The sequence below is a fragment of the Lycium barbarum genome, chromosome 7 (assembly GCF_019175385.1).
Source record: "Lycium barbarum isolate Lr01 chromosome 7, ASM1917538v2, whole genome shotgun sequence".
Lineage (NCBI taxonomy): Eukaryota > Viridiplantae > Streptophyta > Magnoliopsida > Solanales > Solanaceae > Lycium > Lycium barbarum.
In genome coordinates this window covers 115,232,558-115,241,525 of record NC_083343.1, presented here as the reverse complement: position 1 = coordinate 115,241,525, position 8,968 = coordinate 115,232,558, and the positions used below count along the sequence as shown (strand labels likewise).

The 8,968-nt window shown below is 38.0% G+C and overlaps 1 pseudogene; it reads left to right on the top strand.

Moving 5' to 3' along the window:
* The first annotated feature begins 2,121 nt into the window (after positions 1–2,121).
* Positions 2,122–3,777, top strand: LOC132601792 (secoisolariciresinol dehydrogenase-like; annotated as a pseudogene).
* The last annotated feature ends 5,191 nt before the right edge of the window (positions 3,778–8,968 follow it).

Sequence of the window (8,968 nt, the reverse complement as noted above, 5' to 3'; positions counted from 1 at the left end):
ATCCAAATTTTATTATTACAATTAGCATAGCAATAATCAAATCCCAACATCCTTTTGTATCTGTTGTTCTTTGAGGCTTTGGTAAAAGGTTCCATGAGGGCAAGGAAAGTAATGCTTTGAGAAGCTTTGATCATTTTTAGTCTTTCAAGGGCACCTTTAGTTTTGATTGCCCTGACATTCCAGATAAGTGATCTAGTCACAGTAGTATTGGCAGTGGTGCCACCCCCTCTATTTTTGGTGTATTTTTTGTTTCTTTTGCCACCTCCACCTCTAGGAGAAAGATTTGAGTTGTCAATAATCTCCCCAAATGCTTGGTTAACTTCTTTTTCCAAGATGGGGGGGGGGGAGCAAAAGTATCTAAAAGTTTGTCGGCCTATTCATCACTGCCTTCAGAGCTTGCAACATAGTCTTTTTCAACACTTTCATATTCATCTTCACTGTCAGTGGCCCTTTCATCCTCCTCACCAGATTCAGTACCCTGATCATCAAATGATTCTGATGAATTGGTTTGAAGAGTTTTGGGGTTAGCCACCTTAATGGTTCTGGATTGATTATCCTCTTCATTTGGATCAGGTGGTTCTGAGTCAGAACTTTCTTCAATTTGCATAGCCTGAAGTTCCTGAGATTGAACCAATTCTTTATTTTGTTGTCTGTTTGTAGCATTCCTTCCAGAAAATTGTGCTTCTCTTGGGTGTTCGGGAATATGATCCAAAGTTTTTTTCTGAGACTGTTTTTTGTGTTATTTGATTTGTTCTTTGTCCAGCTTCTGTGGGTCTTTGATAATTTCATGTTGTTTTTTCATAGCATTATTCTTTTTTGGTTCACCTTGAGCCTGATGTTGTTTCTCCATGAGATTTTTCTTGCTTAATTCAGCCTGGACCTGAGAATGGTATTGAACTTTGTTGCTATAGTGGCTGGAAGTGTTGGTTTTGTCAGAAGTTTTCCCCATCTGTGTTGGCAACCCTTGTTTCTGATTTCCAGTGGCAACATTATTAGTGTCTCCAATCTTTTTGTCATGTTGCTTCTTATCACCCTGATTGTTGACATTCTTGTTGATAGTGACAGTTTGTTTGCTAGTGTTGTTGTCTTTGGGGTCTGTTTATTGGTGTTTCCAATGATCATTTTGTTGGAATGAGAAGTCTTCTTGTTGGTATTGAGCTGATCAGGTCGATGGTTGGTATTTCCTTTACCTTGAATAGTTTGGGTTTGCGATTGACTTTCGTGTTGGTGCTGATTGTCCGTGCCTTGAGGCTCCCTGGACTTATCGTTTGGTTGATTGTTGTTAGGATTGTGATTGTTTCTATCATGGTTAATGTTGGGGTCACCTTCACTGTTCCCCTGATTTTTGATTCTTTGATAATTGCTTTTCCCTTTTCTGGTGACAGTAGTAAACCTATCATCTTGAGGTTTGTCATCATTTTGCTTCTTATCTTTGATCATCTCCTCTTGTTTATGAGCTTTAATTCTGTCATCTCTAGCCTTGTTTCTACACTGGCTTTGCAAATACCCTTGAAGTTTGCAGTATAGGCAATATTAAGGAACATCTTCATATTCTATGTCTAGCCACACACCATCCTCGGAACCATCTAACCGAGTGAAGCCCAACCATATTTGATCAAGTCTTGGCTTAAGCAAATCAATCTCAACTTTAATTTTGGCAACATTACCTCTAGAGTTGGAATAGGTAGCCATGTCCGGGGCAATCGCATCACCCACATCAACTAACATTTTAGAAATTATATCCCAACGAAAGAGATGCCATGGGAGCTTATGAACGAGAATCCAAACAGGAGCAATGGTGGTTTCACTTTCGGGTTTAAAATCAAGAGACCATTTTAAAATTTTCATGGGGGTATCGCCAATGTGAATCCAATTCTTAAAAATAATATGATTGTAATCAGTCACATTAGCAAAGTCTAAGTAGACATGTTGGGGATCAAAATAAGCAACTATGACACCCTCTTTTAGATGGAATTTTGTGGCCAGAATCTTTCTAATTTCATCCATCGACGGCTTACCCTTTGTAAATTTGCCTACTATAGTGAGTTTGCAAGCATCCGCAAGATTTAAAAAATAGTCTTGAGCGTTAAAAAATACCGCCGGCTTACCTAGATGAGTACCATGAGTGATCGTTACTGGCGTAACATTCTTAGCCTCATCCGTGAGTTTTCCCTGGACAGTCGCAGCGAAAGAGGCTTTGGAGATGTAATTTTCATTGGGTTTCTTAGATCTCGAGGTAGAAGCTTTCTTGGTAATAATGTTTTCTCTGTCCCCTACTTTGATTTCTTGATTTGAAGTATTGAGGGTTTGATTGGACTGTTTGTCAAAATTGGAGGATATTTTAGGGAAATTAGAAGAAGATTCGTTGGGGTTTGTTGGCTGCTTAGAATCAATTTCATTTGTTGGAGAGGTTTTGACAGGTTTTCCGGATTCATCATCGTTAGCCTCATTCTCAGATGAAGAGGCATCAGAAATTGATAGATGGGTTTCACTAGAATTGGTGGGTTCCTTATCGGTAAGGGAAGGGATGGTAGTTTTGTTGGTCAGAAGAGGAGTAGCGGTGCTGGAGGGGGTTGGGATGGCGGTGTTGCTGGACGGTGTCGAGGATTGATCCGGTGGTGCCCGCTCGGGTCGGGTGGGCGCAGGCCCGTACAAGTCGACCGTTAACATTAGAGAGAGAAAGAGACGTTAGAGAGGCGTTAGAGAGAGACCTAGGATTAACAAAATTCAGTGATTTCTTTCTTTCTTTATTTTCTTTATTCATTATGTTCTCCATTTCCTCTGCACACTTAGTATAAATTGTATTACTAATTTCTATTTGAACTTCTTGTTGCAGGCTACAAGGTAAGGTGGCACTTATAACAGGTGGAGCTAGTGGCATAGGAGCAGCCACAGCTAGGCTTTTTGTTCAACATGGTGCAAAAGTTACTATTACAAACATTCAGGACAAACTCGGAAATTCCTTAGTACAAGAAATTGGGACGGAACATGCAATTTTTCTCCATTGCAATGTCGCGATTGAATCAGACGTCCAAAAGGCGGTAGATACAACAATTGAAAAGTTTGGTAAACTCGACATAATGTTCAGTAACGCTGGTATAACGGGTAAACCAATTTCCAGCAACTTAGATGTTGATTACGACGTAATTAAGAACCTCTTTGATGTAAACGTTGTTGGGGGCCTTCTTTTGCTCGAAACATGCTGCTAGAGTGATGATTCCAGCAAAGAAAGGGGCAATTGTTTTCACCGGAAGTGCTGCTTCAGTAGTCTATGGTGATAGTGTCCCACACACCTATTCGGCCTCGAAAAATGTACTTTTGGGACTTTCCAAGAACCTTGGAGTCGAATTAGGAAAGTATGGAATAAGAGTTAACTGTGTTTCTCCTTATTACATTAGCACACTTATTACATTAGCACACCGCTAATATTAAACGGAATTGGAGTAGACAAACAAATGGTTGATGAATGGTTTGCAGCAGGAGGAAACTTGAAAGGAGCTTTACTAGATGAACAAGATGTGGCAAAATCAGTATTGCACTTAGCAAGTGATGATTCCAAATATGTGAGTGGTTTAAACCTAATTCTTAATGGTGGTTACAGCACCACTAATGTGGCTATAGCAGAGGCCTACAAGAAAATATTTTCACCAACTTCTCATCAATCTACCAACTAAGCAATGTAACTATTTACCTAGTAAGGGGTCATTTTGTAAAAGCTATCTTACTACTCCTATATTCAGTGGGAATAAATAAGGATAAGAGCAGCTTATGTATTATTCAAAAGAGAAAGGCTTAATACCTAGATGGATCCTTAAACTTGACATGTTTTGTAAGATAGGCATATAAACTTATAAGGTGACCAGATAGACACTTAAACTTACTCAAAGTGTATTTTTCAAGTTTTTCAGTTGTTTTGAAAACAAAAACTATATTTTTCAAACACTCACAATTTTCATGGCCAAACAAGCCCTAAATATATCACAAAATATTTTTTTTAAAATGCAAAAATAAGGCAAACGCATATACATGAGACTATAAATGTGCACTTAAACCAATAAATACTCGCTAATCGCAATTTTGCAGCTTCCAATTAACTCGGATTTTTTTTTTTACACTTGAATAATTAAAAAACAATAACTTTAACCAATAAAAATCCTTAAAAAAAGAAATTTCAAATTAAGAAAACTGTAAAGCCGAGAAGAAAATCCTTAAAAAAAAGAAATTTCTTAATTTGAAATTTCTTTTTTTAAGGATTTTTATTGGTTAAAGTTATTGTTTTTTAATTATTCAAGTGTAAAAAAAAAAAACCGAGTTACTTGAAAGCTGCAAAATTGCGATTAGCGAGTATTTATTGGTTTAAGTGCACATTTATAGTCTCATGTATATGCGTTTGCCTTATTTTTGCATTTTAAAAAAAATATTTTGTGATATATTTAGGGCTTGTTTGGCCATGAAAATTGTGAGTGTTTGAAAAATATAGTTTTTGTTTTCAAAACAACTGAAAAACTTGAAAAATACACTTTGAGTAAGTTTAAGTGTCTATCTGGTCACCTTATAAGTTTATATGTCTATCTTACAAAACATGCCAAGTTTAAGGGTCCATCTGGGTATTAAGTCAAAGAGAAAAGACATGTTTTAACTCCTGAACTTGGCACGAAAACTCACTTTAGCAACTAAACTTAACTTCTATTTATTTATCCCCCTTAACAACTTACGTTTCAATTGTTTTCCACCATAAAAAAATAATACCACTCTCACAATGGGAGGTGTATTACACTCGCGCCACGTCATTGCCACGTCCACATCATTGCCACGTCCACATCATTGCCACGTCATTTCCACATCATTGTCATGTCAAAATTACCAACACATCATTTTTTGTTTTTCTTTTATTATTTTTTTTCTTTCTCTTTCTTCTTCTTTTTCCTCATCCTCACCCTACTTTTATCAACCACCATGCCGCTGCTACCGCCACCGCCGCTGCCGCCGGCCGCTGCCGCAAAAAATTGGACGAACTGCCCTTAAAAAAAAATCATCACCATCATCTTTAACCCACACCCACCACCACCACCATCATCTCCCCACCAAATTTCATCAAATTCCTTAAAAGAAAAAAAAATCATCACCACCATCTTTAACCCACATCCACAACCACCACCATTTCTAGCAAACCCATTTTTCCACCACCATTATTAGCAAACTCATTTCTTCCATAACTTTATTTTTGAAAGAAAATCAAAATGCCCACATCCACAACCACCACCATTTCTTCCACCACCATTATTAGCAAACCCATTTCTTCCATAACATTATTTTTGAAAGAAAATCAAAATACCCACATCCACAACCACCACCATTTCTAGCAAACTCATTTCTTCCATCACCATTATTAGCAAACCCATTTCTTTCATAACTTTATTTTTGAAAGAAAATCAAAATTAAAATCAAGAAACCAAAAAATGGTAAAAATGAAAAGAAGAACAAGCAGCTGGGGGGGGGGGGGGGGGGGGGGGCTGTTGAGTGGGAGGGGGATTGTGAAGAAGATGGTGATGATTTTTATTTTTATTTTATTTTTTAATTGTATAATGTTTATTTTATTTTTAATTGTATAACTTTTATTTTATTTTTAAATTTATAATAATATATATATATATGAGCGGGTCCACTCTTTTTGTTTTCACTCTCTTAATTATAATTTTTTTGTTTTTTTTTTTGCCACGTCAGCATTTGGGGTGGAAAACAATTGAAACGTAAGTTGTTAAGGGGGTAAATAAATAGAAGTTAAGTTTAGTTGCTAAAGTGAGTTTTCGTGCCAAGTTCAGGAGTTAAAACATGTCTTTTCTCCATTCAAAATGATTGATCAAACCATGTTTTCATACGAGTCGATGTAAATGAGATAAAGCTATAGAAAGCTTCCCATTATGATAATTGAACTATTGTTCAAGAGTATTAAGTATTAATAATGATTGGCTTCATGTTTCCTTCTTATTATTTCATTTTCTAAAGTATTGTACTATATTTCTACATTAGTTTAATTTGCTTATGCTGTACCTAAGTTTAATATGCTTGAGGTGTTGTACATTAACTAATATGTTGTGAATTAATGCAACATTGGCGAAGGCTCTCGAGCAATTCCAAACTCTTCCTTTCATCTCAAACAAAAAGCTGCTTGTGCTCTCTTAAAGAGACAATTCATATCATCAAAAAGATTTAAGAAAAATATAGTAGTAGAATTTAATTGGAGAAACAAAAGGATTTTGTGACACCTTTGGTTGTTTGTTAGCAGAAACATTGATCGATTTCATTTGATACCATAATCTGCAATACAAAAAATTTAAACAGTTGCACTCACTGGCAATTCCGTTACATAGGGATTTGGACAAGTGGCAGCATTTGACAGCATATTCTCAAAAATAACTAAAGGACTAAAATTGCTGAAAAAGGGAAATGGGATCAACTGTAATTATTGGACATTCAGAGCCCTAAACCTGTCCGAAAAATTCATTTTGACACTTAACTAAACCTTGCTCCTATTGAACACTTATAGTACTTAAATTTTGTACCGGTGTAAAGATTCGCTTGGTCGTTATAGTCTTTTCGGCATTTTTGCCCGTTCCTGAGCATTGAATAGCTCAATTTTGAGCCGAGGGGACCGTTGGCACGCTTCCCGAGGTATCTAGACCAGATTCGGGCAACTTTTGTGAAATATAGGCTTAAAGTGAAAAATGATTGACCCAAAGTTGACTTTTGGGTAAACGGGCCGTTTTCAGAATTCTGTCGATTCCGAGAGGTCCGGATGGTTGTTTAGTACTTAGGTGTGTATTTGGTTCGTTTCCCAATGCACTTGGATGCATTTCAGGACTTGAGTTGGAAAATTGGAATTAAGGCAGCGGTGGTTGACTTAGTCAACGAGACCTCCATTGGGAATTCTGAGGCCACGGGCGCGATCGTAGCGCGTTTTTATGTGTGTATGTGTATGGTATGTGAGCAGATGGCCTCGGGAACTAGTCGGAAAATCAGATCGAATTGTGGAACTTGGGAAGTTTTCTGGTGTCTGGTGCCTGCTTTGGCGGCACCAGCACCGCGGCAGCGGTACCGCTGGGGCAGTAACCCTGCCGCTGAAGTGGTCCAAGCATTTTAAGCTTGACCGCTGAAACGGCGCCGCTGGGGCGTTCCTAGTACCGCTAAAGCGGGTGACAGGCAGTTAGTAAAATTAATAAAGTGTTACAAGCCCGTAGACCCTCATTATTTCCCATTTTGAAATTAGAGCCTTGGGGAACAGTTCTCGGAGATAATTTGGAGACATTCTTGGAGGTAAATCTTACTTGTTCCTTTACTCTTCCTTTAACCATAATCATCTTAGATTTCCCCCTTCCCCTTAATAAACCCATGGTGATAGGAGTTGAAAGACGGTTTTGAAGAACATTGTTCCTAGGCTTATTAATGATAAATTGGTGATGTTTCTGTTAGATTTTAATGAATCTAAGCTTGTTAATCATATATCCTTCCTTTTTAGTGTTGGATTTCAGAATCAAAGAGTTAGGGTTTATACCCAATTTGGGGTTTTACTTGAAATCAGAAATTAGGTTAATCTTTGAGTTGAATCAGAAATTAGTAGTTGGGTTATGATCACCTAGCACTTAATTTTGGCATTTTGCTTCCAAATTTCCCTTTTTGCCATTGTGGGCCCGTTTCCCCAATCTCTAGGGCTAGAATTGACCTAATTGAAATAGTAGCAATATTAGTATCATTCTTCATGATTTCTAATCTAGATTTCGATTATGCTTAGACTACCTTGGTTCTAAGGTTCAACGGAAAGGCAAGGCAAAGGAGTGAGTTGTTGGTGTTGCGGTTCAGCCATCCAGGTAGGTTATGGCTTACCCTTGGTGAGACTTCGTATAGCGAAGCGCATATTTAGATTATATTATCGGAGACATCATGTGAACCTTCGGATATGAAATCGGGTTGGATATTGCCTTAGGTTGGGCCCTATTGCGTGTTTGGGGCTAGCCACCCCGTTATGCGTGATTTGATTGTTCTATTGTACTAGCTTGATGCCATGAGCCGTTGGTAGATGTTGATTCTATTTTATCATCTTGATTATTATATTGTTGGCATACCCACTGTTGGTACTTGTGATTTGGTTATATTATGGGCATACCCACTGTCGGTATTTGTAATTCAGATATATTGTTGGTATATCCATTGTTGGTACTTGTGCTATTGAGCACGATTATTGATGTGATTCATGCATTGCACGCACTCTCATTTTCACGATACATTGTTGAGATATTGATGATATTTGATGAAACACTTGATGAGCTGGGCTCAGTTTTACTTGAGTGACGTAAGAGTCTGATGTCCGATGTTCATCCTAGAATCGTTGATTGAGTGAAATTGATATTTGATAGAACTCTTTTACTTGAGTGACGTGAGAGTCTGATGTCCGATGTTCATCCCGAAATTGTAGATTGCATGGCCGATATCCAATGTTATTTTCAGAATCGTTGTTAGTGTGTGGACTCCGCGGGTCCCCCAAAGTGGTGCCGGTGAGAACCCCCCGTGGGAAAAGATTCGGGGTCCCGTCTGTCTATTGGGCAAATATTCAGGACGGGTGGCACTTAGACTTCGCGAGTCACGCTGGGTTTTGCAACCGAGACGTCGATATTTTCGTCCGGAGTACATGTGTACACCTCATTTGCATGGCATTGCGTTGCATTCATACACTACTGCATTGCATTGCATTGCATTATGACTTGGTTGAGATGTTTGGTGTGTATTACGAGGATTGGATTGGATTGTATATGTTCAGACTTGCCACACTTGGGATAAGATGCTTTACATAGCCGATGACGGATACTTGATTTTGATGTTATTTTGACTTATACTTGTTGGTTTATTTGCTTATCTGCTTTATTATTTGAGTTGTGTTAGGTATGCTTAGTCGACCGATGATGCCTACCAGTAC